This window comes from Ranitomeya variabilis, chromosome 1 (genome assembly GCF_051348905.1).
Source record: "Ranitomeya variabilis isolate aRanVar5 chromosome 1, aRanVar5.hap1, whole genome shotgun sequence".
Classification (NCBI taxonomy): domain Eukaryota; kingdom Metazoa; phylum Chordata; class Amphibia; order Anura; family Dendrobatidae; genus Ranitomeya; species Ranitomeya variabilis.
Genome location: NC_135232.1, coordinates 143,766,212 through 143,791,765, shown reverse-complemented (window position 1 = coordinate 143,791,765; position 25,554 = coordinate 143,766,212). Strand labels below are relative to the sequence as shown.

At 46.8% G+C, this 25,554-nt stretch overlaps 1 protein-coding gene across 4 annotated transcripts in view; it reads right to left on the bottom strand.

Moving 5' to 3' along the window:
* CAST (calpastatin) overlaps positions 1-3,620 on the bottom strand; it is a 256,580-nt gene extending 252,960 nt beyond the window's left edge. For 3 of the 4 annotated variants that reach the window (XM_077289487.1, XM_077289500.1, XM_077289509.1), the window contains exon 1: positions 3,495-3,620. The gene's annotated coding sequence lies outside the window, so the exon portion shown is untranslated. The remainder of the gene's footprint in view (positions 1-3,494) is intronic. The other variant, XM_077289517.1, reaches the window with a different exon arrangement.
* Between the last annotated feature and the right edge of the window lie 21,934 nt (positions 3,621-25,554).

Below are 25,554 nucleotides of genomic sequence, written 5' to 3'. Positions count from 1 at the left end.
ACACAAACAACCGGGACAAACGCAGCCTTGAAAGGATTGTTAAGAAAAGGTAATTTAAAAATTTGGAGATTCACAAGCAGTGGACTGCTGCTGGAGTCATTGCTTCAAGAGCCACCACACACAGACGTATCCAGAACATGGGCTACAAGTGTCACATTCTTTGTGTCAAGCCACTCATGACCAATAGACAACACCAGAAGCCTCTTACCTGGGTCAAGGTAAATAACTGGACTGTTGCTCAGTGGTCCAAGGTGTTGCTTTGAGATGAAAGTCAATTTTGGATTTAATTTGGAAATCAAGGTTCCAGAGTCTGGAGGAAGAGTGGAGAGGCCACAATCCAAGCTGTTGGAGGTCTAGTGTGAAGCTTCCACAATCAGTGATGGTTTGGGGAGCCATGTCATCTGCTAGTGTAGGTTCAATGTGTTTTATCAAGACCAAAGTCAGCGCAGCCATCTACCAGGAGATTTTAGAGCACTTCATGCTTCCCTCTGCCGACAAGCTTTTTGGAGATGGAAATTTCATTCTCCAGCAGGACTTTGCACCTCTCCACAGTGTAAAAAGTACCAATTCCTAGTTTAAAAACACACTGTGCTTGATTGGCAGCAAACTTGCCTGACCTTAACCCCATAGACTATCTATGGGGTATTGTCAAGAGGAAGATGAGAGACACCAGACCCAACAATGCAAATGAGCTGAAGGCTGCTATCAAAGGAACCTGGGCTTCCATAACACCTCAGCAGTGCCACAGGCTGATTGCCTCCATGCCACACCGCATTGATACAGTAATTGATGTAAAAGCAGCCCGGAACAAGTATTGAGTGCATTTACTGAACATACATTTCAGTAGGCCAACATTTCGGATTTTAAAATCATTTTTCAAGCTGGTGTTATAAAGTATTCTAATTTACTGAGATAATGACTTTTTGGGTTTTCATTGGCTGTAAGCCATAATCATCAACATTAACAGAAATAAGCATGTGAAATAGATCACTTTGTTTGTAATGACTCTATATAATATATGAGTTTCTCTTTTTGTATTGAAAAAACAAAATAAATTAACTTTTTGATGTTATTCGGCTCAGGGGATAGCACAGCAGCCTTGCAGCACTGGAGTCCTGGGTTCTAATCCCACCTTGGACAACATCTGCAAGGAGTTTGTATGTTCTCCCCGTGTTTGCGTGGGTTTCCTCCGGATTCTCCGATTTCCTCCCACATTCCAAAGACATACTGATAGGGAGTTTAGATTGTGAGCCCCATCGGGAACAGCGATGATAATGTGTGCAAACTGTAAAGCGCTGCGGAATATGTTAGCGCTATATAAAAATAAAGATTATTATAATTATTCTAATTTAGTGAGAAGCACTTGTATATACCAGCATAAACTGGGTTAGTAAAAGATTAATGGTAATGCCACAAGCACAACAGTATCCATGGAAAGGCTTGTAACCACAGGGCCATTATTAATTCCTTAGACTCTGCAGGTCAGTTGGCTGTGTGCATTCTGTGCTGTCATGTCAACCATTGCAATGACTTTGTGCAAATACTGTAAATTCTATTGCACATGCAGTAGAGATTCATCTTGAGTATTTTAGTACTAGAAGAAGCCTTTGGACTCTGTGTGTTGCCCTTAGATCCTACCATGAAGCACTTTCCTGTCTGTGGTTTTGCACGTATAGCTGCTGACCATAGGTTGTGTTAGTGGTCGGCTTCCCACTGATGCATGGGTGCACAAGAAGAAATGAGAGGACCCATTGCACTAAGAGCAGATGACATCCAGGGTGCAAAGAATTTTCAGAAATGTAGTTTGCCAAAAATTAATGCAACCATGTGAGTGCTCGTGTTATTCCCAATGAAAAGCGGAAGAGAGGGTCAAAGGTCAAAAAAGGTGGAATATGTAAATGATAAAAATTACACAAGTTTTGATTTGTGCACTCCTCCTCCCATCAGTCTAAGGTTGTTTATAATTAATGCTGGATCCTACCTGTCCTCCCCTTAGTGACCGGGCCAAATTTTTCAAATATGACCATTGTCACTTTATTTGGTAATAAATCTAGAACGCTTCAACAGATTTCATTCATTTTGTGATTTTTTTTTTGTGACACATTGTACATTGTGGCAATAGTAAATTTATGTTGCCACTTTCTGCTTTTAATTATAAAAATAATCAGAAATTTGTCCGAAATTTCAAAAAAATTGCAATGTTCAAACTTTGAATGATTATCCCTTTAATCCAGACCATTATACCACATAAAATAGACATTAAATTAGACATCCAAGAAGAGTCACCTTGCTATGGCTGGGGGGCTCTCGTCAATTTGCCAATTTATGCGCTAAGTACCTTCATTGTAATAAGTATATTCTATATAGCAGTAATTCAGTCCAAATTTCATATATTCAGTGTTTGCATACATCGTAGCGCCTACAGAGTGTTGCTGTATTCTTTTACTTGTATATTATGCAGTCATAGCAGCTTGCCCCTGTTCACGCTTCCTTTTATTCTATTCAGAGGATCTGGTCAGTTTTTTTGTTTTAGGTATTTCCCACTGTAGAAATTAATTCTCACAGCAAAGCTCTGTGCACAAGTCTGTATAGAGGTGCAAAGAGGCTGTACGTCTCCTTAGCCCATAATCATTGCTTCCAGCGTAAAATACCCCCATATATGAGGCAACCAAAGAATTAGCAGCAATTTATAAAATGTTAGCCATAGAGCAGTGCAGTCTTATACGCCACCTCTCATACGGCTCTGTACAAAATGCAGCCAGAATCCAGCGATGCACATATGTCCTTAGGCAGCTTTCAGTATTGCTATATGGATCTGTGACACTTTGCACCATAAATTAGTGGAAATAAGAAATGTGAACTTGTTTATAAATTCTAGGTCTGATATTATACATTCCGAATATTTCGGGAAATGTATTTTTTGCAGCTAATAGAGAATAATAGGCTGGAGACCACTCTTTTACCCCCTATAATGATTCCTTAGGAACACAGTCAGAGGCTGCTGTCTGGCCATGTATCACAAGGTCATAATAGCCAAAAAGCTCTACTTAAGTACTAAAGACACTTGTCAATAATTCTGAGACTGCAGTAGTCATTTAAAGGGACATTTTGTGTTGAACTTGGAGAAACCACTTGTCGTATTAGTTGTGTTGAATTATTTACATTTTCCTTGTTTCACTTGTAAACAGCATAAAGTTTGTACATTCTGCAATTACGGTAATCAAATTTCAATGGGAGTTGAATAAGTTCCACTTCAACTGCAATCTGGTTCACCCTAACATCATATCATGCATTTTAATGACTGGTGGGAATTTGGGATATTACTATTTGTATATGGTGATTACACAGTAGGTTTACCTGCAACCTCTGTTAACTCGCAGATACCAAGAATAGTTTGTGGCCATGAGAAACTCAGCTCTACTGCACGTACCAAACTACCCTTTGTTAACCTGGAAGACGCTTAAGAAACCTAGCTTAGTAGCTTCGCTCCTTACCTTGCAGTCGGATTGTATAGAAGCAGCGTCTCCGAGTTGTCTGAAGAATACAGTGATTGCAATGTTTTGTTCAGGAATCCACCTAGAGATGCATTACTCATTTATTATGTAGAGACTTTCTGAAAGGTCGCTTAAAGGAAGGGTTTTATTTTTAGCCAATGAGACAAGCTGTTTGCTCTGCCTCTTGGCAGTATGAAGAAATACTTTCTTCAGTGCATAGAGTTAATACTTCATAGATTAGCCGTGTATGTAGTCAAGGATTACTACTCCCTGCAGATGCCGATGGCTCTTTCATATACAGTGTTACAAAGTATCAAAGTTTTGCTGTAACATAATTTAATATTATATAAATACGTTCAGTATAAGATAAGTAAATCACCAATAGCTCATTAAATATAGAGAATATTGATGGAGCCATAAGTAAAACATGATCATGGTGAGAAACATCTGAAGAGTCTGGGAACTACGTCTGGGAACTACCGTATATACTCGAGTATAAGCCAACCCGAATATAAGCCGAGGCACCTAAATTTGCCCAAAAAACCTGGGAAAACGTATTGACTAGAGCATAAGCCAGGTATGCATTGTCCCCTCATCCCTATCCTGGTATGCATGGTTCCCCATCCCTGTCCTTGCATGCATGGTTCCTTATCACAGTCCTTGCATGCATGGCTCCTTATCCCCTATCCCTGTATGCATGGTTCCTATAAAAAACAAACAAAAAAAACAACACATACTGCTTACCTTCCCTGCGTGCCCTCGCTGCATCTCGTTCCAGCGCCAGCAGCTCTTCCTGCCAAGCGATCACATGTCTCCCGCTCATTAAGGTAATGAATATTCACTCCACGAGTTATGCCGCGGTGTAACGCAGTCCGTTAACGCTGCTATTAACCCTGTGCGACCAACTTTTTACTATTGATGCTGCCTATGCAGCATCAATAGTAAAAAGATCTAATGTTAAAAATAATAAAATAAAAAATCATTATATTCTCACCTTCCGTCGCCTTTCCCGCTGCTCCTCGCGACGCTCCGGTCCATGCTTGCAGTCTCTCGAGATGACGACGTGGCGGTCTCGCGAGACCACTACGTCATCACCTCACGAGACTGCAATGCATTCTTGGGACCGGAGCGTCGCGAGGAGCATCGGTAAACACCTGGGCTGGATCCGGGGGGTGACGGAAGGCGAGTATATAACTATTTTTTATTTTAATTCTTTTTTTTTAACAGGGATATGGTGCCCACATTGCTATATACTATGTGGGCTGTGTTATATACTACGTCTCTGTGCTATATACTACGTGGCTGTGTAATATATTACGTGGCTGTGTAATATATTACATGGCTGTGCAATATATTACGTGGCTGGGCAATATACTACGTGGGCTGTGTTATATCTGGGAAAGGCTGAATCAATGGCAGCTGAAACATCTGAAATCCAGTAACATTATCTTCAGGAGATTCGGATGAGACAGGCTGAATCAAGAAATGCGGAAACATCTGAACAAAAGGATGAATGTCATCAAAATGACATCATACAACATATACAACATATGCAACTTATGTCAACATGTAGGCAGGCTGACTTGTGTTTGGAAGCGTTTCACCATGACCCAATTCAGGACTATAAGTCATATCTGAAAATCAATACAGGCAAAATAGACATAATATAAACCTAAAAAAATGTCACCGTGGCCAAAAGGGACCCACCCCTTAGCCCTGACCAATAATACCTATAAAGGGCTAGCATCTAATGGTAGAAAAAAGTCCTAGAAAAGTGATAAAATTATATTATCAAATACAATATCAATACAAGATCCAAATAAAGAAGGGGATTTGTGATGACAATATTTTAATTTTATTGCACGCATAAAACATCAGACAAAAGTGTGAAAACATTCAGATGAGGAAGCAGCAGCTAAAGAGATCGGTGCTATATAATATATTTATGATGGCAGGAGATGCACCAAAGAAAACACACACACACGTCTCGTCAGGCATAACTGCATGGAACATAAAAGGAATCAAGATGGTAAAGTCAGCATACTTATGCGTTACAATTGACCAGTCACAGGATTAATGAATCCATGGAAAGTTTATCCTAATATGGAAATTAGATGATAAGGTAAGCCTAAGTAAATGGCTGAAAGAAGCTGGTCAAAAAATAAGTAACAAAGTATACTCAACATGTTGTGTTTCCGTGCGGTCGGCGGCACGTCAAAAGGCCGCACGCGGATGCATCTGCATACAACGCATCTGTATACAACACATGTCCCTGCATACCCAATGTTAAAGATAGGTACACGGGACGACGCAGGATGCATGCGGAAGTAGGCGGATCGTAGATGGAGCTTAAGGGAGGAAGTACACAGCCATATGCAGACCAGCCAAATGCAAGTGTAAACGTAGCCTAATCCCAACACTGTTAGGCCAACCAATAAACTAATGTCAGCTATGGACTTCTACGCCTTCCAAATAATGATCAGACATCGTTCATCAAACCACATTTTACAATGTAGGTAACTTTTTCATCAATTTATACTTATACGTAGATACTGTACCTATGCCAAGATGGAAAGCAAGTGTATTTTGTGCATCCGATTGAACCAACAAAAACTTTGAGTGGCTTAATACATTTATTTAAGACATGCTGTTGCTGATCATGGCAACATGACGGACATTGGGTGTATGGTTATTTTACCGGCTATATTTACAGGAAGTCTCAGACATAATGAGTACGCTCAGGACACCATGACACATGTTCGGATATATGCTGTCCACATTTGGTTGTTACAGTTACGTGTAATCCAACTTGGCCAGAGATTAAGGAAGAGTTTTTGAATGGTCAGGGCCCCTCTGATCAACATGATTTAACAGCACGGATGTCGCAGGCGATATCTCTCCCAACCCGGGCACCCCATGTTATAGTAAGTCAAACTCCTCAACTGCTACACTCAGAAACCACTCAAATCTCATAAATATTCCCTGCATGCTTTCTGTCTCTTTTAATTGTGCCCTTTGGAATTCTGGCTCAGTGTATAATAAACTCTCCTTTATCCATGACTTCTTTCTTTCTGATTCTCTTAACCTTCTGGCTCATACTGCAACCTGGATCCAACAGTCAGACACCACCGCTACTGCTGCTCTCTCATATGGTGGACTACACTTCTCTCATACCCCAAGATCAACAGAGCAGGTGGAGGCGTTGATCTGCTCCTATCATCCAAATGTACCTTTCAGGTTATCCCTCAAGTACCCTCACTTGCCTTCCCTTCTTTTGAGGTCCATGCTGTCAGACTTTACATCCCCTTGTCCATGCGAGTGGTGGTCCTCCGGGCCCCTCCCATCAGTTCCTGGATCACTTTGCCACCTGCTCTACATTTTCTCTCCTGTTACATCCCCACCCTCATCATGGGTTATTTCAACATCTCCATTGCTTTTCCCCTCTCCCCATCTGCTACTCACCTTTTTATCTCTAACCTCCTCTTGGCCTTTTGCAGCTTACTAACTCTCCTACGCATAAAGATGGAAACTCCCTCGACTTGGTCTTCTTCCGGGTTTGCTCAGTGAATGATTTTACAAACTCCCTTCTCCCGCTCTCTGACCACAACCTTTTTTCATTCTCTATCAAGAATTGCCATCCCGCTCAGGTCACCCCCACTTTCCACACTTATAGAATCATAAAGGCCATTAACACCCATAAACTTATGAAGAACTTGCAGTCATCATTGGCCCCTATCTCCTCCCTCTCATGTCCTGATTCTGCACTGAAGCATTACAATGAAACACTGCAAAGTGCCCTGGATAAAACTGCACCTCCTAAACATAGAACAACTCGGCACAGACGGCGAAAACTGTGGCATATGCTGCAAACACGTTTCCTACAGCGGTGCTCCAGGTGCGCTGAACGTCTTTGGAGAAAATCCAATCTACCCTAATATTTCATCTATTATAAGTTTATGCTTAAAACATACAACACTGCCCTTCACCTCTCCAAACAAAGCTAGTTCAACACCCTCATCACCTCACTATCTAATAACCCAAAACGTCTCTTTGACACTTTTCATTCCCGACTCTACCCAAGAGTGCAGGCCCCAACCACGGATCTCTGCGCTGACGATCTGGCCAATTATTTCAAAGAAAAAAATGACCATATCTGACAGGAAATTATCTCCCAATCCCCTCATACCATGCACTGTCCTCCCTACCCCACTGCATCTAGTTCACTCTCTGATTTTGAACCAGTCACAGAAGAAGAAGTATTCAGGCTGCTTGCATCTTCTCACCCTACCACTTGCATCAGTGACCCCATTCCGTCACATCTCCTCCAGTCCCTTTTACCTGCTGTCACTAGGGTTGAGCGAAACGGATCGATCATTTTCATAAATCGCCGACTTTTAGGCAAAGTCGGGTTTCATGAAACCCGAACCGATCCTAGTGTGGGATCGGCCATGCGGTACACGATTAGAGCGCCAAAGTCGCGTTTCGTATGACGCTGTTACCGCCGTTTTTCATCCAATGAAGGAGGACGCAGAGTGTGGGCAGCGTGATGACATAGGTCTCTGTCCCCACCATCTTAGACAAGGGCATGGCAGTGATTGGCTTGCTGTCTGCGGCGTCACAGGGGCTATAAAGGGGCGTGCACGCCGACCGCCATCTTACTTCTGCCGATCTGAGCATAGGGAGAGTTTGCTGCAGTTAGTCAGAAGCAGGGACAGAGTTAGGGAGGAAATATAAACCCCCAAACCGCTTGTGCTGGAGCGATTTTCACTGTCCCACACCACCTTTTTGTGCAGGGACAGTGGAGGTCGTATTTTAGTGCAGCAGCTGCATAGCTGTGTGCACGGTGCTGTGCAAACCAACTGCTTTTTTCAAAGCAAAAATCCTGTTGCTCCTTTCTGCACAGTTACCTGTCTTGTTTATTTGTCTACCAATTTTTTTGTTCAGCAGTCCTTTATATTGCTGCCATACTTGTCCTGAGATCATTGTAGGAAGCTTGTTATTGCAGTAATTTTTTTTTTTTTATAATAATTACAGCCACTTTCTGCCACGTTCATAGTGTTGTGTTATACCACTGGGCCACAGTTCTGGTTCAGTTTCTCCCCCCAAAAGAGAGATAGTAATTCTCACACAGTTTATATTCTATTCTGCTGTACTGCTAGTGTGTCGTATATCAGGCAGCCACTTTCTGCCACGTTCATAGTGTTGTGTTATACCACTGGGCCAGAGTTGTGGTTCAGTGTCTCCCCCCAAAAGTGAGATGGTAATTCTCACACAGTTTATATTCTGTTGTACTGCTAGTGTGTTGTATATCAGGCAGCCACTTTCTGCCACGTTCATAGTGTTGTGTTATACCACTGGGACAGAGTTGTGGTTCAGTGTCTCCCCCCAAAAAATGAGGAAGTCTGGTGGAAGAGGCCGTGGGCGGGGGTTGCCAGCTAGTACTGATGGTGGTGGTGGTGCTGCATCTGGTGGTAGTGGCAAAAGCACAGTAGCACCTAAGGCTGGAGGTGTTGAGCCTGCGTCATCGTCTGGCTACACAAGGCCTCGAAGGCTCCCTTACCTGGGAGTAGGAAAACAGCTTTTAAAGCCGGAGCAGCAGGAAAAAGTTTTGTCTTTCCTTGCTGACTCAGCCTCTAGCTCTTTCGCCTCCTCTTCCCAAAGTTTAAAATCTAAGAGCAGCCAGTCGTCAGTGGATGCTTCCGGTCCGGAAAAAGACGTTTCCTTCTGTCCTTCTCCCAAACCAAAAGTGAAGGATGCGTCAGGCGACACTACAGGTTACTCCATGGAGCTCTTTACCCATACCGTGCCAGGGTTAGAAAGAGAAATTGTACACTGCCCATTAGAAGAAGAATCGGACATGGAGTGCACTGATGCACAGCCACAGCTAGATTATGATGCTGTTCCATTGACTCAGATCACTACATTGACCTCGCAGTTTCCTGAGCCAGAATCTGACTCTGATGAGACTATGGTGCCCTGTCCCGAACGCTATAGCACCGGCTTACACGATGACACTGAGGAAGGTGCACATGACATTGTGGAGGAGGAGGTGATAGATGACCCAGTTCTTGACCCAAATTGGCAGCCATTGGGGGAAGAGGGTGCCGCTGGCACTAGCTCACAAGCGGAGGAGGGTTATCCGCAGCAACACCAATCTACATCGCAACAGCTGTCATCAGCCAGGCCCGTATCAGGCCCAAAACGTGTGACAAAAACAGTTTTAGGACAGCGTGGCCAACCGCTGAAAGTTGCACAGCGTGCAATGCCTGAAAAGGAATTTCATAGTAGGAAGAGTGCAGTGTGGCATTTTTTTGACCAAGATCCCAATGATCAGTCTAAAGTGATCTGTAAGAAATGCTCAAAGACCTTTAGCAGAGGGAAGATTCTTCAAAATTTAAATACAACGTGCATGCGTAGACATTTAACCAGCATGCACTTGCAAGCCTGGACCAATTACCAAACGTCCTGTACCGTTGGTGCACCTGGTCAGAATGAAGGTAGTCAGCAACACTACATTGCTTCCCTCACTGTAAGCCCACCGGTTCGGACACCACCAGCAGCAAATGTGGAGGGATCGTCGCAAGGCCAAAGCAGGCAGGGAATCAGAAGGTTATTGGTAGGAAGCACTGTATGTAGGCCAACATCACCAACTGTCTCTCAATCCGCCATGTCCACCACCACCACCACCGCTAGTTCCACCATCTGCAGGTCTCCTGTCCAGCTCACCCTAGAAGAGACTCTCGTGAGGAAAAGACAGTACTCATCCTCTCATCCGCGTACACAGGGTTTGAACGCCCACATTGCCAGATTAATCTCGTTAGAGATGATGCCCTACCGGTTGGTCGAAAGCAAAGCTTTCAAAGACCTGATGGCCTACGCAGTACCACGCTATGACCTACCCAGCTGCCACTTCTTTGCGAGAAAAGCCATCCCAGCCCTCCACAAGCATGTCAAAGACCGCATTGTCCATGCACTGAGGCAGTGTGTCAGTGGAAAGGTGCACCTCACCACAGATGCATGGACCAGTAGGCATGGCCAGGGACGTTACGTGTCCATCACGGCGCACTGGGTTAATGTGGTGGATGCAAGGGTCCACAGGGGACAGCCATAGTGGGACAGTTCTGCCTAGCCCACGGTCTAGGAAACAGTTGGCAGTAGGCGTTCGACCCCCCTCCTCCTCCTCCTCCAGAAGCGACAGCTCGTCCACAGAGCGCAGTCGCCTGGCAACTCCATCCGCAGCTGCCAGTGTTGCACACGAGGTGTCTCATTATGAAACAGCTAGTGGTAAGCGTCAGCAGGCTGTGTTGGAAATGAAGTGTTTGGGCGACAACAGACACACCGCAGAAGTACTGGCCGAGTTCTTGCAGCAAGAAAGTGAGTCATGGCTGGGCAGTGTACATCTTGAGGCAGGCAAGGTAGTCAGTGATAACGGAAGGAATTTTATGGCTGCCATAGCCCTTTCACAACTTAAACACATACCTTGCTTGGCTCACACTTTGAACCTGGTGGTGCAGTGCTTCCTGAAAAATTATCCGGAGTTACCAGCCCTGCTCCTGAAGGTGCGAAAACTTTATTCGCACATCCGCCGTTCGCCCGTACACTCCAGCCGTATGCTGAACCATCAGCGATCGCTAAATCTTCCACAGCAACGCCTAATTATAGATGTTGCAACAAGGTGGAACTCCACACTGCACATGGTTCAGAGGCTGTGTGAACAGAGGCGTGCTGTCATTTATTTGTGGGAGGATACGCATACACGGGCAGGCAGTTGGATGGCAGACATGGAGTTGTCTGGTTTGCAGTGGTCAAAGCTACAAGACCTCTGTCAAGTCCTTCAGTGTTTTGAGGAATGCACATGGCTGGTAAGTGCAGACGACGCCATCATAAGCATGAGCATCCCACTTATGCGTCTGCTGATGCAAAGTTTGACGCACATTAAGGAGCAGGCGTCTGCAGAGGAGGAGGAGGGAAGCCTTGATGACAGTCAGCCATTGTCTGGTCAGGGAACTGTCCAGGACGAGGTGGCGGACGAAGAAGATGAGGAGGAGGATGATGGGGCTGAATATGTATGGGAGGAGGGAGCTTCTCAGGAGGCAATAGAAACTGGTGCCGTTGCAAGGTCTGGTACAGGTTTCTTGCGGGACACTTGTGATGTAGATTTGCAAGAAAGTGCTCCTCAACCCAGCAGAAGCAGTGAATTGACACCTGGAACATTGGCCCACATGGCTGAGTATGCCTTGCGTATCCTAAAAAGGGACCCCCGCATTCTCAAAATGATGACCGATGACGATTACTGGTTGGCCTGCCTACTGGATCCACGCTACAAAGGGAAATTGCAAAATATCATGCCACATGAGAACCTAGAGCAAATATTGGCTACCAAACAAGCAACTCTTGTAGACCGTTTGGTTCTGGCATTCCCAGCACACAGCGGCGGTGATGGTTCTCACACGAGCCGTAGGGGGCAACATGGCAGAGGTGCTAGCGGTGCAGAAATCCGAAGTGGCGTTGGACAGAGGGGTTTTATGACAAGGTTGTGGAGTGATTTTTCAATGACCGCTGACATGACAGGGACAGCTGCATCGATTCAAAGTGACAGGAGACAGCATTTGTCCAGTATGGTTACAAACTACTTTTCCTCCCTTATCGATGTTCTGCCTCACAGGTCATTCCCCTTTGATTACTGGGCATCTAAACTAGACACCTGGCCTGAATTGGCAGAATATGCATTACAGGAGCTCGCTTGCCCTGCTGCCAGTGTGCTATCAGAAAGAGTCTTCAGTGCTGCTGGTTGAATACTGACCGAAAAAAGGACACGTCTGGCTACCCAAAATGTTGATTATCTAACCTTCATTAAAATGAACCAATCATGGATTTCAAATTCTTTTGCCCCACCTTCCTCTGCTGACACGTAGCTTTCCTTTAAAAAGGTCTTGCTTTTGGACTCCTCTTACTGACTGCTCCAATTCCTCCATTTGCTGCTGCTGAATGTCCACCATAGGCCATTTTTAACACCTCCCTAAATGGGCTGACTCCCCCCATGGGCCCGTGGTCACCACTTGGCGCAAGCACCCGTGCGAGTGCCGTTTGCCTGGACAGGTGGGTGTGCCCACTTTTGGCCGACGGCACTGGCACAGGGTCCCTCATCGTACAATTAAGTGTCTCTGGCGGTGGGGGTGCACACCCAACGTCAGACACACCGTCGTAATATGAGGGGCCCTGGGCCAGTACCGCCGTCCACGAGAGAGTGTTCCCCCCCCAGCTCAAACAGTGCTCCACCGCTGTTTAGTCGGTGCTGTTAAATCCTTCAATGGCACTGCCAATACAAATCGAGAGATGATAGTAAATATATACAGGGACCATGCCCTCCATTTTGACCTGTGAATACTGTGCGCGAACTACCACTATCTGGTACTCAGCAGAGGAACCCACCCCTGTACGTTGGTTTGCCACCTGTTTATTTACGAACATTTTTTTTGCAGACATTTAGCCCGCTTTACTATTTAGGCCAACGTACTGTGTCAGGCACTTATTCCAGTTGTCCTCCACCGAACAAAGAAGTGCCACCAGTTTACTCCTGTTACCAGTTTAGAACTGCATTGAGCCAACTTTTTTATTTTAGGCCTAGTAAGTCTGTCTGCGCCACTCCTAGCAATCGTCCTCCGCTGACCAAACCAGTGCTGCCTGTGTACCCGTTACCCATTTTAAACTGCATTGAGCCAACTTTTTTATTTTAGGCCTAGTAAGTCTGTCTGCGTCACTCCTAGCAATCGTCCTCCGCTGACCAAACCAGTGCTGCCTGTGTACTCCTGTTACCCATTTTAAACTGCATTGAGCCAACTTTTTTATTTTAGGCCTAGTAAGTCTGTCTGCGCCAGTCCTACTAATCGTCCTCCGCTGACCAAAACAATGCTGCCTGTGTACCCGTTACCCATTTTGAACTGCATTGAGCCAACTTTTTTATTTTAGGCCTAGTAAGTCTGTCTGCGCCACTCCTACTAATCGTCCTCCGCCTAACAAAACAATGCTGCCTGTGTACCCGTTACCCATTTTTAACTGCATTGCGCCTACTTTTTTATTTTAGGCCTACTAAGTCTGTCTGGGCCACTCCAGTCCTGACAATCGTCCTCCGCTTAACAACGCTCTGCCGCCTGTGTACCCCTGTAACCAATTTTAAACTGCATTGAGCCAACTTTTTTAATTTAGGCCTATTACCTGTGTCTGTCTGCGCCACTCAATACAGCTGTCCTTCACTGCACAAAGCAGAGCCTCAATTTGCAGCCGATATCACATATTAAAGTGCATTTGGCCTACTAGTTTGGTTGGGCCTACTAACGGTGTCTTCGTATTCTCCTGTGTTTTTCTCCTGAGCTTCAATCTTCAGGCTTTCGGCCTATAGGAATTTTAAAACTGCATTTGGCCTACTGGTTTGGTTGGACACTAACGGTGTCTGCCACTACTTCCTGTTCTCCTCCACTGAACAAAGCAGTGCTGCCAGTTTACTCCTGTGTTATGGACTGGTAATTTAGGAGCGACATGCGACTAGCTCTGAGCAGGTGGTAACTATACAGACCGCAGTTCCTAATCTTAACACAACACTAGCAGTAGCCGTGGGATGTTCCTGTCGCTCCCTGGACACCTCGTCACAGCCGGAGAACTAGTTACCCCTAAAGGTAGAAACAGGAAAGCTATCTTGCCTCAGAGAAAATCCCCAAAGGATAGGACAGCCCCCCACAAATATTGACTGTGAGAGGAGAAGGAAATGACATACGTAGTATGAAACAAGATTTAGCAAAGGAGGCCACTTCTAGCTAGATAGATAGTAAGGAAAGCCCACTGTGCGGTCAGTAATAAAAACTAGAAAAAGTCCACCGCAGAGATATGCAAAAATCTCCACACCTGACTAAAGGTGTGGAGGGCAAAATCTGCAGCCCAGAGCTTCCAGCTAGCTGAATAGATCCATACTGATAAGCTGGACAAATGAGCAAAACATAGAATGTGCAGAACAATAAAGTCCACAACAAGTGGACTGCAAAAGGACAAGCAAGGACTTATCTTTGCTGAACTGGACAGAGTGTCAGGGAAATCCAAAAGAGCAGTGGCTCCAAGCAGGAACAATTGGCAACTGGCATTGATTGAGGGATAAGGCCAGACTAAAATAGCCGAGCCAGAAAGACGATCAGTGGAAGCAGCTGCTGATGCTAAATCCAAGAAGCAGCAATACCACTCAAAACCACAGGAGGGAGCCCAAGAGCAGAATTCACAAAAGTGCTACTTACAACCACCGGAGGGAGCCCAAGAGCGGAATTCACAACACTCCTGTTACCAATTTTGAACTGCATTTAGCCTACTTTATTGTTTGGGCTTATATCTGTGTTTCCTCCTCATCCTGCCTATTGCCCAGCCACTGCTAGATGAGTCTGCCGGTACATTGACCCAGACCACTACATTCCCCTTGCACTCTACATAGCCAGTATCTGACCCTGCAGAAAGTCTGGTTCCTCTTCCCGCATACTATACCACCTTACATGGGGACAAAGAGGAAGGTGCAGATGAAAGTGCAGGTTCCTTCAACAGGTGAGGGGGGGCATACTCGTTGGCGATGTCACTGGCACAGGGCCCCTCATAGTACGCAAAAGTGTCTCTGCCGGTGGGAGGCGCCCCCGCCGTCAATCACAACGCAGTACTTTGAGGGGCCCTGTGCCAGTGGCAATGTGAACGAGTGTGCCCCCCCTGCTTGCTCAGGATCACAGCACTTGCACTTGAAATACTTACCTCTCCCTGCTCCACCGCCGTGACGTAGTCCGCGTTTCCTGGGCCCACGAAAAACTTGAGCCAGCCCTACTCCCCCCACAACTGTTGCCAAATGACCCCCAAATTTTCTATGGCTAACTATTATTATAAGGTAAATTAAGATTGACAAGCTTAAGTAACAAGAATTGATGTTTTTGGCATTAAAATGGGCTCTGTTAATGTTTTCCTGTCCTCCACTCACTGCCGACTTTGATTCTCCATTGACTTGCATAGGGGTTTCGTGTTTCGGTCGGATCCCCGACTTTTCGCAATAATCGGCCGATTTCACCCGACCCGACTTTTGACAAAGTCGGGTTTCGCAAAACCCGACTCGATCCTGAAAAAGTAAAAGTCGCTCAACCCTAGCTGTCACCACTAGGGTTGAGCGACTTTCATTTTTTTAAGATCGAGTAGGGTTTTGGGAAACCCGATTTTGTCCAGAGTCGAGTCGAGTGCAGTCGGCCGATTATCGCTAAAAGTCGGGGATCGACCGAAACACGAAACCCAATGCAAGTCAATGGGGAAGCATAGTCGGCAGTGAGTGGAGGCCAGGAAAACACCTACAGTGCCCATTTTAATGCCAAAAACATCCATTCTTGTTTCTGAAGCTTGCCAATCTTAATTAACTGTATAATAATAGTTGGGCATAGGGAATTAGGGGAAAGTTGTGGGGGGAGTAGGGCTGGCTCAAGTTTTTCGTGGGCCCAGGAAATGCGGACTACGTCACGGCGGTGTTGCAGGGAAAGGTAAGTATTTAAAAGTTGCAAGTGCTGTGATCCTGAGCAAGCAGGGGGGGCCCACTCGTTCGCATTGCCACTGGCACAGGGCCCCTCAAAGTACGGCGGTGTGTTTGCATGGCGGGGGCGCCTCCCACCAGCAGCGACACTTTTGCGTACTCTGAGGGGCTCTGTGCCAGTGACGTCGCCAACGAGTATGCCCCCCCACCTGATGAAGGAACCTGCACTTTCATCTGCACCTTCCTCTTTGTCCCTGTGTAAGGTGGTATAACATGCGGGAAGGGGAACCTTACTTTCAGCAGGGTCAGATTCTGGCTGTGTAGAGTACAAGGGGAATGTAGTGGTCTAGGTCAATGTACCAGCAGACTCATTTAGCAGTGGCTGGGCAATGGGCAGGATGAGGAGGAAACAGATATAGGGCCAAAGAATAAAGTAGGCTACATGCAGTTCAAAATTGGTAACAGGACTAAACAGGCGGCATTGCTTTGTTCAGTGGAGTAGCAAACCCAAGAGCAGCAGACACTGTTTCAAGGGCCTAACCACACTAGTAGGCCAAATGCAGTTTAATATCTGATAGTATAGGGCGAAAGCCAGAATGTGGAAGCTCAGCTTTGTTCAGTTGAGGACAACACCAGGGAGGGGCAGACACCTTTAGTAGGCCGGAAAAGCCTATTGCATTTTTTAAAATGGTAATTTGGAGCAGAAGGTTGAAGCTCAGCTTTATTTAGTTGAGGGCAACACCAGGGAGGGGCAGAAGCCGTTAGTAGGCCCTAACCACCCTTTTTTTTTTTTTAAACCACTTAATGAGAGCCGGAAGGTTGAAGCTCAGCTTTATTTAGTTGAGGACAACACCAGGCAGGGGCACACAGACAGACACCTTTAGTAGGCCGGAAAAGCCTATTGCATTTTTTAAAATGGTAATTTGGAGCAGAAGGTTGAAGCTCAGCTTTATTTAGTTGAGGGCAACACCAGGGAGGGGCAGAAGCCGTTAGTAGGCCCTAACCACCATTTTTTTTTTTTAAAACCACTTAATGAGAGCCGGAAGGTTGAAGCTCAGCTTTATTTAGTTGAGGACAACACCAGGCAGGGGCACACAGACAGACACCTTTAGTAGGCCGGAAAAGCCTATTGCATTTTTTAAAATGGTAATTTGGAGCAGAAGGTTGAAGCTCAGCTTTATTTAGTTGAGGACAACACCAGGCAGGGGCACACAGACAGACACCTTTAGTAGGCCGGAAAAGCCTATTGCATTTTTTAAAATGGTAATTTGGAGCAGAAGGTTGAAGCTCAGCTTTATTTAGTTGAGGACAACACCAGGCAGGGGCACACAGACAGACACCTTTAGTAGGCCGGAAAAGCCTATTGCATTTTTTAAAATGGTAATTTGGAGCAGAAGGTTGAAGCTCAGCTTTATTTAGTTGAGGACAACACCAGGCAGGGGCACACAGACAGACACCTTTAGTAGGCCGGAAAAGCCTATTGCATTTTTTAAAATGGTAATTTGGAGCAGAAGGTTGAAGCTCAGCTTTATTTAGTTGAGGACAACACCAGGCAGGGGCACACAGACAGACACCTTTAGTAGGCCGGAAAAGCCTATTGCATTTTTTAAAATGGTAATTTGGAGCAGAAGGTTGAAGCTCAGCTTTATTTAGTTGAGGACAACACCAGGCAGGGGCACACAGACAGACACCTTTAGTAGGCCGGAAAAGCCTATTGCATTTTTTAAAATGGTAATTTGGAGCAGAAGGTTGAAGCTCAGCTTTATTTAGTTGAGGGCAACACCAGGCAGGGGCACACAGACAGACACCTTTAGTAGGCCGGAAAAGCCTATTGCATTTTTTAAAATGGTAATTTGGAGCAGAAGGTTGAAGCTCAGCTTTATTTAGTTGAGGGCAACACCAGGGAGGGGCAGAAGCCGTTAGTAGGCCCTAACCACCATTTTTTTTTTTTAAAACCACTTAATGAGAGCCGGAAGGTTGAAGCTCAGCTTTATTTAGTTGAGGGCAACACCAGGGAGGGGCAGAAGCCGTTAGTAGGCCCTAACCAAAGTTGAAGGCCAAATGCAGTTTAATTTCTGATACTATAGGCCGAAAGCCAGAAGGTGGAAGCTCCGATTTAGACAGTGGAGGACAATTTGAATTAGGGACTGCAGACAGACTTAGTAGGCTGTCCCCTGTGGACCATGCATCCACCACATTAACCCATTGCGCCGTAATGGACACGTAATCTTCCGTGGCCATGCCTACAGGTCCATGCGTCTGTTGTCAGGTGCACCTTTGTACTCACAGATTGCCAGAGTGCATGGACAATGCGGTCTTCTACATGCTGGTGGAGGGTTGGGATGGCTTTTCTCGCAAAAGAAGTGTCGACTGGTTAGCTTGTAGCGTGGTACAGCGTAGTCCATCATGGCCTTATTAATAGTAAATAAAATATATAACTAGGCTCTATGAACTTTTAAATAGGTTCCAGGGGTACACGGGCAGCATTGGTGTGGTCAGTGGAGGAGTATTGCAAGTAGGGGCTGCAGACAGGCTATCAAAGGCCTAAAATAACAAACAGTAGGCAGTCATGGCAGTTTTACATCGGTTACATGGATACACAGGCAGGCACTCCAGGCAGCATTGTGGTCAGTGGAGGAGTATTGCAAGTAGGGGCCGCAGACAGGCTATCAAAGGCCTAAAATAACAAACAATAGGCTCATTGCAGTTTTACAGCGGTTACATGGATAGACGGGCAGGCAGCTTGGTGGTGAGTGGAGGAGTATTTAAAGTAGGGACCGCAGACAGGCTATCAAAGGCCTAACATAACAAACAATAGGCTCATGGCAGTTTTACAGCGGTTACATGGATACACGGGCAGGCAGCTTGGTGGTCAGTGGAGGAGTATTTAAAGTAGGGACCGCAGACAGGCTTCAAAGGCCTAACATAAGAAAATGGGCTGGCTGTAGGCACTTTATAATTGGTTCCAGGGGTACACGGGCAGCAGTGGTCTGGCCAGTGGAGGACTAGTGGAAGGAGGGACCGCAGACAGGCTTCAAAGGCCTAACATAAGAAAATGGGCTGGCTGTAGGCACTTTATAATTGGTTCCAGGGGTACACGGGCAGCAGTGGTCTGGTCAGTGGAGGACTAGTGGAAGGAGGGACCGCAGACAGGCTTCAAAGGCCTAACATAAAAAAATGGGCTGGCTGTAGGCACTTTATAATTGGTTCCAGGGGTACACGGGCAGCAGTGGTCTGGCCAGTGGAGGACTAGTGGAAGGAGGGACCGCAGACAGGCTTCAAAGGCCTAAAATAACAAACAATAGGCTCATGGCAGTTTTACAGCGGTTACATGGATACACGGGCAGGCAGCTTGGTGGTCAGTGGAGGAGTATTTAAAGTAGGGACCGCAGACAGGCTTCAAAGGCCTAACATAAGAAAATGGGCTGGCTGTAGGCACTTTATAATTGGTTCCAGGGGTACACGGGCAGCAGTGGTCTGGTCAGTGGAGGACTAGTGGAAGGAGGGACCGCAGACAGGCTTCAAAGGCCTAACATAAAAAAACGGGCTGGCTGTAGGCACTTTATAATTGGTTCCAGGGGTACACGGGCAGCAGTGGTCTGGTCAGTGGAGGACTAGTGGAAGGAGGGACCGCAGACAGGCTTCAAAGGCCTAAAATAACAAACAATAGGCTCATGGCAGTTTTACAGCGGTTACATGGATACACGGGCAGGCAGCTTGGTGGTCAGTGGAGGAGTATTTAAAGTAGGGACCGCAGACAGGCTTCAAAGGCCTAACATAACAAACAATAGGCTCATGGCAGTTTTACAGCGGTTACATGGATACACGGGCAGGCAGCTTGGTGGTCAGTGGAGGAGTATTTAAAGTAGGGACCGCAGACAGGCTTCAAAGGCCTAACATAAGAAAATGGGCTGGCTGTAGGCACTTTATAATTGGTTCCAGGGGTACACGGGCAGCAGTGGTCTGGCCAGTGGAGGACTAGTGGAAGGAGGGACCGCAGACAGGCTTCAAAGGCCTAACATAAAAAAATGGGCTGGCTGTAGGCACTTTATAATTGGTTCCAGGGGTACACGGGCAGCAGTGGTCTGGTCAGTGGAGGACTAGTGGAAGGAGGGACCGCAGACAGGCTTCAAAGGCCTAAAATAACAAACAATAGGCTCATGGCAGTTTTACAGCGGTTACATGGATACACGGGCAGGCAGCTTGGTGGTCAGTGGAGGAGTATTTAAAGTAGGGACCGCAGACAGGCTTCAAAGGCCTAACATAAGAAAATGGGCTGGCTGTAGGCACTTTATAATTGGTTCCAGGGGTACACGGGCAGCAGTGGTCTGGTCAGTGGAGGACTAGTGGATGGAGGGACCGCAGACAGGCTTCAAAGGCCTAAAATAACAAACAATAGGCTCATGGCAGTTTTACAGTGGTTACATGGATACACGGGCAGGCAGCTTGGTGGTCAGTGGAGGAGTATTTAAAGTAGGGACCGCAGACAGGCTTCAAAGGCCTAACATAACAAACAATAGGCTCATGGCAGTTTTACAGCGGTTACATGGATACACGGGCAGGCAGCTTGGTGGTCAGTGGAGGAGTATTTAAAGTAGGGACCGCAGACAGGCTTCAAAGGCCTAACATAAGAAAATGGGCTGGCTGTAGGCACTTTATAATTGGTTCCAGGGGTACACGGGCAGCAGTGGTCTGGCCAGTGGAGGACTAGTGGAAGGAGGGACCGCAGACAGGCTTCAAAGGCCTAACATAAAAAAATGGGCTGGCTGTAGGCACTTTATAATTGGTTCCAGGGGTACACGGGCAGCAGTGGTCTGGCCAGTGGAGGAGTATTTAAAGTAGGGACCGCAGACAGGCTTCAAAGGCCTAACATAAGAAAATGGGCTGGCTGTAGGCACTTTATAATTGGTTCCAGGGGTACACGGGCAGCAGTGGTCTGGTCAGTGGAGGACTAGTGGAAGGAGGGACCGCAGACAGGCTTCAAAGGCCTAACATAAAAAAATGGGCTGGCTGTAGGCACTTTATAATTGGTTCCAGGGGTACACGGGCAACAGTGGTCTGGCCAGTGGAGGACTAGTGGAAGGAGGGACCGCAGACAGGCTTCAAAGGCCTAAAATAACAAACAATAGGCTCATGGCAGTTTTACAGCGGTTACATGGATACACGGGCAGGCAGCTTGGTGGTCAGTGGAGGAGTATTTAAAGTAGGGACCGCAGACAGGCTTCAAAGGCCTAACATAAGAAAATGGGCTGGCTGTAGGCACTTTATAATTGGTTCCAGGGGTACACGGGCAGCAGTGGTCTGGTCAGTGGAGGACTAGTGGAAGGAGGGACCGCAGACAGGCTTCAAAGGCCTAACATAAAAAAATGGGCTGGCTGTAGGCACTTTATAATTGGTTCCAGGGGTACACGGGCAGCAGTGGTCTGGTCAGTGGAGGACTAGTGGAAGGAGGGACCGCAGACAGGCTTCAAAGGCCTAAAATAACAAACAATAGGCTCATGGCAGTTTTACAGCGGTTACATGGATACACGGGCAGGCAGCTTGGTGGTCAGTGGAGGAGTATTTAAAGTAGGGACCGCAGACAGGCTTCAAAGGCCTAACATAACAAACAATAGGCTCATGGCAGTTTTACAGCGGTTACATGGATACACGGGCAGGCAGCTTGGTGGTCAGTGGAGGAGTATTTAAAGTAGGGACCGCAGACAGGCTTCAAAGGCCTAACATAAGAAAATGGGCTGGCTGTAGGCACTTTATAATTGGTTCCAGGGGTACACGGGCAGCAGTGGTCTGGCCAGTGGAGGACTAGTGGAAGGAGGGACCGCAGACAGGCTTCAAAGGCCTAAAATAACAAACAATAGGCTCATGGCAGTTTTACAGCGGTTACATGGATACACGGGCAGCTTGGTGGTGAGTGGAGGAGTAGTGCAAGGAGTGTCTGTCCCAGTACTCCCAAAATATAAATAGATGTTAATGTCTCGCAAAACAACCAAAACAAAAAAAAAGGTGGCATACTTAGGTACAGGGGTGGGCTCATCTGCTGAGTTTTTGACATAGTAATTTGGCAGTAACTATTTAATGGTGCCAATATAGGACACAGACACAGACTACTTTAAGTTGCATCGTAGATGTCTACAAATTTGTATTGTCAGTGCCAGACATTGAATGATGTCAGCGAATAGACTAAAGATTGGTGGAGCTGTGCGACATAATTTTGCATGTGGTAGAGCACATTTTGAGCTGGGGTAGGGGGGAACTCTCTAGAGGCCGGCGGGACCGCCCCAGGGCCCCTCATGTTACAACGGTGTGTCTGACGTTGGGTGTGCACCACCACCGCCAGAGACACTACATTGTACTATGAGGGACCCAGTAGCAATGCCGTCAACCAAAAGCGAGCACACCCACCTCTTCAGACAAACAGCAGTCTCACGGGTGCTTGCGCCAAGTCGCGATACCACGGCCCCGTGTGGGGAGTTTGGCCATTTAGGGAGGTGTAAACATGTCGTATGCTGTACAATCAGCTGCAGCAAATTAGACATTAGAAAAGTAATTCACAGGCAAGAGCCTTTCATAGGAAAGCTAGGTGTCGGCCGGGCAAGGTGGGGCAAAAGATTTCGAAATCCAGTTGTGGTTCTTTTTAATGAATGTTAGATCGTCAACATTTTGGGTAGCCAGACGAGTCCTTTTTTCGGTTAATATTGAACCTGCAGCACTGAATACTCTTTCTGATAGGACACTTGCTGCCGGGCAAGCAAGCTCCTGCAATGCATATTCTGCCAATTCTGGCCAGGTGTCTAATTTGGAGGCCCAGTAATCAAATGGGAATGACGGTTGAGGGAGAACATCGATAAGGGATGAAAAATAGTTAGTAACCATACTGGACAAATGTTGTCTCCTGTCACTTTCAATTGATGCAGCAGTACCTGTCCTGTCTGCGGTCATAGCAAAATCACTCCACAACCTGGTCAGAAAACCCCTCTGTCCAACGCCACTTCTGATGTGTGCACCCCTAACACTCCTAGTCTGCTGCCCCCTGGAGCTCGTGTGAGAACGATCACGTGCGCTGTGTGCTGGGAATGCCTGAAGCAAACGGTCAACAAGAGTTGATTGTTTGGTTGCTAATATTAGTTCCAAGTTCTCATGTGGCATAATATTTTGCAATTTGCCTTTATAGCGTGGATCAAGGAGGCAGGCCAACCAGTAATCGTCATCGTTCATCATTTTCGTAATGCGTGTGTCCCTTTTTAGGATACGTAAGGCATAATCCGCCATGTGGGCCAAAGTTCCAGTTGTAAAATCTCCGGTTGTGATTGGTTGAGGGGCAGTTGCAGGCAAATCTACGTCACTTGTGTCCCTCAAAAAACCAGAACCCGGCCGTGACACGCAACCAATTTCCTGTGCCCCCGGGAAAGGTTCGGCATTAAAAATATACTCATCCCCATCATCCTCCTCGTCCTCCACCTCCTCTTCGCCCGCTACCTCGTCCTGTACACTGCCCTGACCAGACAATGGCTGACTGTCATCAAGGCTTTCCTCTTCCTCTGGTGCAGACGCCTGCTCCTTTATGTGCGTCAAACTTTGCATCAGCAGACGCATTAGGGGGATGCTCATGCTTATTACGGCGTTGTCTGCACTAACCAGCCGTGTGCATTCCTCAAAACACTGAAGGACTTGACACATGTCTTGTATCTTAGACCACTGCACACCTGACAACTCCATGTCTGCCATCCTACTGCCTGCCCGTGTATCCTCCCACAAATAAATAACAGCACGCCTCTGTTCGCACAGTCTCTGAAGCATGTGCAGTGTTGAGTTCCACCTTGTTGCAACGTCTATGATTAGGCGATGCTGGGGAAGGTTCAAAGACCGCTGATAGGTCTGCATACGGCTGGCGTGTACAGGCGAACGTCGGATATGTGAGCAAAGTGCACGCACTTTGAGGAGCAGGTCGGAGAACCCAGGATAAGTTTTCAATAAGCACTGCACCACCAGGTTTAAGGTGTGAGCCAGGCAAGGAATGTGTTTCAGTTGGGAAAGGGAGATGGCAGCCATGAAATTCCTTCCGTTATCACTCACTACCTTGCCTGCCTCAAGATCTACTGTGCCCAGCCACGACTGTGTTTCTTGTTGCAAGAACTCGGACAGAACTTCCGCGGTGTGTCTGTTGTCGCCCAAGCACTTCATAGCCAATACAGCCTGCTGACGCTTGGCAGTAGCTGGCCCATAATGGGACAACTGGTGTGCAACAGTGTCATCTGCCGATGGAGTGGTTGGCAGACTGCGTTCTGTGGAAGAGCTGTAGCTTCTGCAGGAGGACGAGGAGGAGGAGGAGGAGGGGGTGCGAATGCCTACAGCCAACTGTTTCCTAGACCGTGGGCTAGGCACAACTGTCCCTAAATTGATGTCGCCTGTGGACCCTGCATCCACCACATTCACCCAGTGTGCCGTGATGGACACATAACGTCCCTGGCCATGCCTACTGGTCCATGCATCTGTAGTCAGGTGCACCTTTGTACTCACAGATTGCCTGAGTGCATGGACGATGCGCTGTTTAACATGCTGGTGCAGGGCTGGGATGGCTTTTCTGGAAAAAAAGTGTCGACTGGGTAGCTCGTATCGTGGTTCAGCGTACTCCATCAGGGCTTTGAAAGCTTCGCTTTCAACTAACCGGTAGGGCATCATCTCTAACGAGATTAGTCTAGCTATGTGGGCGTTAAAACACTGTGTACGCGGATGCGAGGATAAGTACTTCCTTTTTCTAACCAGAGTCTCATGTAGGGTGAGCTGGACTGGAGAGCTGGAGATCGTGGAACTTTCGGGTGTGCCGGTGTACATGGCAGACTGAGAGACGGTTGGAGACGGTATTGTTTCCGCCGGTGCCCTAGATGCAATATTTCCTCCTACAAAACTGGTGATTCCCTGACCCTGACTGCTTTTGGCTGGCAAAGAAACCTGCACAGATACTGCCGGTGGTGCGGAAAATGGTGGCCTTACAGTGACGGAAGGGATGTTGCGTTGCTGACTAGCTTCATTGGCCGAGGGTGCTACAACCTTGAGGGACGTTTGGTAGTTAGTCCAGGCTTGAAAATGCATGGTGGTTAAGTGTCTATGCATGCAACTAGTATTTAGACTTTTCAGATTCTGACCTCTGCTTAAGCTAGTTGAACATTTTTGACAGATGACTTTGCGCTGATCAGTTGGATGTTGTTTAAAAAAATGCCAGACTGCACTCTTCCTAGACTCGGATCCCTTTTCAGGGATTGCAGACTGAGCTTTAACCGGATGGCAACGCTGTGCTCCAACAGGTTTTGGCTTTGACACGCGTTTTGGGCCAGATACGGGCCCGGCAGATGGAACCTGTTGCGATGTTGATGCCTGCTGCGGCCCCTCCTCCACCTCCGCTTCTGAACTACTGCCGCCTGCACCCTGTTCCCCCAATGGCTGCCAATCGGGGTCAATAACTGGGTCATCTATTACCTCCTCTTCGAGCTCGTGTGCAACTTCGTCTGTGTCACTGTGTCGGTCGGTGGTATA